This window comes from Pistacia vera, unplaced genomic scaffold (assembly GCF_008641045.1).
Source record: "Pistacia vera cultivar Batoury unplaced genomic scaffold, PisVer_v2 Contig129, whole genome shotgun sequence".
Classification (NCBI taxonomy): Eukaryota; Viridiplantae; Streptophyta; class Magnoliopsida; order Sapindales; family Anacardiaceae; genus Pistacia; species Pistacia vera.
Window position 1 is genome coordinate 825,765 of NW_022195346.1, and position 5,407 is coordinate 831,171.

Consider the following 5,407-nt stretch of genomic DNA (forward strand, 5'->3'; position numbering starts at 1 on the left):
TCTATCAGTTCCATATTGAAAGCATAAACAAGGTGCACTTAACCATATCTGTTTCCAAGGTAGGAAAAACTCTAGCTCTGATGCAAGTATTGGCTCCTACATATATGAAGCATTATTTTGAGGATGGATTATTTTTGTATTTACAGTGGATGGCAGAAGAAAGTCTTTCAAGGTGATGAAGCCAGGCCGGTGGTATTGGGCTCAATACCTACAATAATAAGTTCCTCAAACTCATTTGACAATTTTGTAGTTCTTTATTTAAGAAGGGATTTTAGTACTATTTGGGAAGAAATATTTCATAATAGCTAAGATTCCATGTAAAATGGGATGTAACCCTAAGGGGTTGGCTTGGTGATCAAGGAGGTGTACTCCCTTCCTTGACTTTTGGGTTCAAATCTTGAGGTCACCTATCTCAATGCATAATTATGTTGTACCCATTTTATGGGTTTGTAAGATACTTAATGATCATGGAAATTAGTTGAGGTGCAAGTAGTTAGCCTGGACACCTTGGTTACCAAAAAACAAAAAAAAATTGTATGTGATAAGAGTTTTGTACATATAATGTGGAGTTTTTGGTTTCAGAGTGTTGATGTGTGATAAGGAAAGTAAATATTTGAATGTCAAAACCTCTGTTTTAAAACCGGACTGGACCAGCCGGTTTGACCGGTTGGACCGTGAACCAGTAGCTTCTCCGGGTGTCAGTGACAAGATATTGCTTATACTGGGAATGACCTTTTAAATATGACTAGCTGATGATGAGCAGAGCAATGGACAGAATGATGGAGAAACTTTTTAATACAATCAAGGGTTTAGGCAGAATCACGATGGCTTATATTGTAAGGTTCTTCTTGTGAATGTTTTGGATAAGTTTGATTTATTCTACGATGCTATAAGGTGGCATAATCCTCATGCGGAATTCCATTCTAAGGCCATTATTTCACAACCAAAGGTATTAAACTTCACTGACTATTGCTTTATATCATATACTGTTGGAGATATTTTGTTAATATTTTGTCTAAATCTTTCTCATCTATTAATGTTGCAGGCTCTTAAAATAAAAATGAGATGTCCTGTTTGGGGGCTTTTATTGAATCCTTTGTCGGTTTGCAAGGACAACCTAGAAGAGTATGTTTCTTGAGGAGAAAACAAGGCATCTTGGGATAAGTTCGTTCTGTTTTTTTCTCAAACTGGGACAGACCGAATGCAGGAGAAACAATATTTCCTATTCAATGAAGTGTGTGTAGAATCGAGAAGGCCTAATGTGGGGAAGCAATTATGGGTGAATTATTGGATTGCTCTGTCTTATTCTTGGTTCTATGAAGTGGCAAATAATTATGCCTGCTTTGACCATTATTTCACACTCTAATGGTATTTAAAGTTCACCTAGCAATTTCTTTATTATATATTGTTGGAGTTGGTTTTATAAGTATTGGCTAATCATTCTCATCTGTTGATGTTGCAGCCTCCTCTAAGTACAAATTTGATATCTTGTTGTGGACATTTTTATTGAAGTTACTGAAGGCATCAATCTAGAAGCGTTTTGAGCTGCTGTAAATGCGATCAAGGTATTTTTCCAAGCATCTTAGCCTTTGAATTTCATGTCAGTATCATGAACAAGTTCGAGCCGCATAAACAATTGCAGAATTGCTAGGAATGATTCCAGTATTTGTGCTCATAGACACACAAGTAATTCTAAATTACTATAAAAATAATATCTTCTTTTTGGGTTGCGATATAGGAGGGATGTTGGTGAAGCTAAACATACAAAACTCTGGAGGTAATTTCCTTTGCTAATTTGAATTATTCTTTCTTTTTTATATTATCATTTTGGAAGGCCTTTTTTTATTTTTTAAGTTAAGAAATTTTATTTTGATATATACTTTCATTCCATCAATGGTGCAAGTTCATTATTTCATAAATTTCTTGAAGAATCAATTTCAGGCATTGGTCGTATCATTAAGGTTGTCAAAAAAAAAGGAAAAAATAAATAATAATAGTATTCAAGAGTTGATGCATTACACAAGCTTGGCCAAGTAATGTGGTTACACAAGCTTGGCCAAGTAATGTTGTTCTTTTTGCTTTTACATATATAGATATTGCCTCATGTCAAGATGTTTGGTTAATGTTTTGGCTTCATTTAATAAACAGGCATCAAATTCTGTCTAAAGAAGATGATTGAATGTATTAAGGCTTGTACAAACTTGTAGCAGTTCCATTCAACACTTTGATATATTCTTTCTTGTTACGAACTCATTGGCCCCAGTGTTATGTGCTTGCTAATTACACGGATTATATATTTCACCTTTCTTTTCCATTCTCCTTAAAAGCTCATTGTAAATTCAGGTAATTAGCTTATAAAGAAACTGCTTTTATTTTATTTTTATTTATTTTTGTTATAAACCAAGTATATCAATGTTATATTGTTGCACATTATTTTGTGAAATTTCTCTAAGAGTCTATTAATTTGTGAGAGGCAATTATTCAAATTACTTTCTTCATCTTCTATGATTCTTTGCTTAAACTGGTTAATTTGACTTTTCTTCATGACCCAGGCACTCAAGCTATGATGCAATCTTGCCCCCTCCGCAGGAGCTCTCGGACTGGTGGGGATGGGTACGAGTGTTCTATTCTCTGGATCTATGCAGGTCCATGTTCAACACACTTGTTGGTTTGGGTATGTCATTGCTGCTCGAGCCTGGTCAAACGACCAGCTCATATGTGATTCCCCAGGACCAGAGGCTGTTTTACACAATGGTTTCTCGTATGCAGGACTAATCTGGGCAACTTGTAGTATGACCTCGGAATGAACATGCCCCAAGTAAATTGCTGGGAGCAGGCCTTATTACCTCTATCTGAATTATTCTTCTCTCAGTTACTCGCGTCTATGGGATTAATACCAATGGGTTAGTTTATATTGACCTTCTCTTTTGATCAACTAAATAGACATGGAGAATTAAGATGTGAAGAAGAGTCTCAAAAATTGATTTCCTGATTAGTTTGCATTCCTCACAAGCAATGATGTTTTATTGCAAAAAAAGATATAGTTGTAAGTGTAGATATACTGTATATGTACATTGTAATAAACCCTAATCTAGTGATTTCAGGATTGTGATATGTTACTTCGGGATATAAGGCAAGACGAGGCTCATTTTTGTGCTTGTTTGATCAATCTCGATACATTTATTCTTGAAGTTTTTGTTTTCTTTATGCTTGTGAACAGATTGTCATTTCTCCTCAAGGCTAAATTCTAATATTTATGACAACTACATAATCTCCCGCGTCAACATGTCAGTTTGCATGAAATAAGGTAGGTTAGAGGTTTAGCTTAGACTATAAGGCACACCTATAATAAGTGCTAAAATAGTGGCAGAAAAATTTGAGCAGAGAAGAGCAGCTGAGCATTGAACAAAACCAGGGGGATTTGGGCCACCAGTAAAGGCCTGGCAGCATGGATGGTAAGCAGGGCAATAAATATTGAGAAACGGAAGTTCAACAAGGCCACTGCCACCGCCAACACCAAGTATCTTTTTTAAACAAGTAGGTCCTAAAATAGACAAGATAAATATATAAATTTTAGATGCTTAGTATTTCAAGGATCAAGAGTAGACATTTCTGACTCCTTTAGAACATGATTTAACTTTTTTTTTTTTTAAATCTTAAACCTTTTTTCTTCAAATTTTTTTTTTCCTTTATAATCTTTGTAAGTGACTAAGTGATTGTGAATGGAAAAAAAAGAGGAAAACAAAAACAACAAAAGAATCCTAGCTGGTTCCTATGCGAAGTCCACAGAGACACAGAAGTTGTGTTTGTGAGAGGGACCAAAACCAAGCATTAACTGAAAGTTGAAAAGAGTAAAATATTTTTGTGTCTTAACAACTCAGTCACGTGTTTCTCTGCAATGTTGCAGAGTATTCGTCCTTTTTAAGCTTCTGCCAACCCTCACAAACTAACAACGTTTCACTTCCTCACAAACTCAACTTTCAACAACAACCCTTTTTTTAGTATGTTCTTATTACTTGCCTCTCTTCCACGTCCGCATTGCTCTCCATTCATTCATTTCTTCTTTCACACTCACCCTTTTCCAATTTCACGTACAACACACACTCTCTTGACTTCACTTAGTAGACCAGTCTTTGCTGAACTCTTATTTGTGAGAGACAAACAGGAAGATGATTTTTAATTTATTCTAAGTTTTAGTTTTAGTGATGGATTTTGCAGTGGGGTCTACATTGGAGGAGCCACCAAAGAGTCCAGGTCTCCACCTGCTTGTGTGGATTTGTATGGCAAGAGGAGACAGATGGTCAAGGTTCACGTTTTGGAGAGAGAGATGGTCAGCTTCAGGTCAGTTTTTGTGTTTTGTTTTTTAGTAGTGATTTTAATATTTATTCTTTTGGTGGGTTATTAATGTTTAGAGATGAAAGGTTCGATTGACATTGTTGATTTTGGATCTTTTCTTTTAATCTATGTGCATGTTGATGACTTAGCCCAAGTAGTATTTCTTAGTTGATTGCTTGAATAATCTTGATTTAAGCCAAAAATCTTTGATCCTTTTCCCCAATTATTGTGTAATTTTTAGAGTAAATGATTCCTGAACTGAATTAGTGATTGTGTTTCTAGCCTTAGATTTACATGGCACATTGAATTAGTGATTCTTATTACTACCTCTATTATACATAATTTTGTTTTAATTTTACTAGTAGGCATATTTTGATTATTAGCTAGAATCTAGTGGCAAATGCCACATTTCCTTGAATGTTCTGCTTGGTGAAGTCCCCTGCTATTTTGAATGATAGATTGAAGTCTCTGTATATGCAATGTGTGTGTACCGTATTTATGAAGCTAAACGTATGATAGAAGTAATGTAAAATAGGTGTATACTTATAGATTTTTGTTCAAGCAGGAGAGTTAAAAACTGTTGAAGATCTTCAGCTAGCTTCAAGATGCTGCAAAGAGTATGTATGGTTGATTTACTGTCTTATGCATAATATACTCAGTGAAATCATCGTAATGTTGTTTATGTATCAGTCTTTTATCCCATTTGATCTTTAACTCTCATTGGCAGGGTTGATGAGTTTGTAAGGGCTAAAGCGGATCCTTTAATCACTATGTAGGCCCTTGAAGATAACCCTTTTTCTGTTTTGTTGATATGAATTCCGATGTAAAATTTACTTCACTAACACTGGATGATATTTTTTTCTTAAATCAGAATCAGGAGACGTGTAAATCCAAGCCCTTCTGGAAGAGAATCTGGTACTTCATCTCTCGCTTATTTGTTTGGTTTACATGCTCCTGGTTTAAGCTCTAATCACCCTTCATTTACACCAAAACTTTAGTTTAAAGGACTTCTAGCAAAATACATCCTGTGGCATTGCAAGAACAGTCATAGTCATTGTGGACAATTCTCAGT

At 35.2% G+C, this 5,407-nt stretch overlaps 1 long non-coding RNA gene across 2 annotated transcripts; it reads left to right on the forward strand.

Annotated features, from left to right (window-relative positions):
• Positions 1-701: 701 nt before the first annotated feature.
• Positions 702-2,592, forward strand: LOC116121811. 2 transcript variants are annotated; one of them, XR_004126789.1, is made up of 6 exons: positions 702-949; positions 1,046-1,368; positions 1,463-1,565; positions 1,739-1,777; positions 2,149-2,343; positions 2,553-2,582. It is a non-coding gene; the product is annotated as an uncharacterized LOC116121811 (long non-coding RNA). The 2 variants fall into 2 exon arrangements; XR_004126790.1 differs by lacking the exon at positions 2,149-2,343 and having other exon boundaries at positions 2,553-2,592.
• Positions 2,593-5,407: the final 2,815 nt, after the last annotated feature.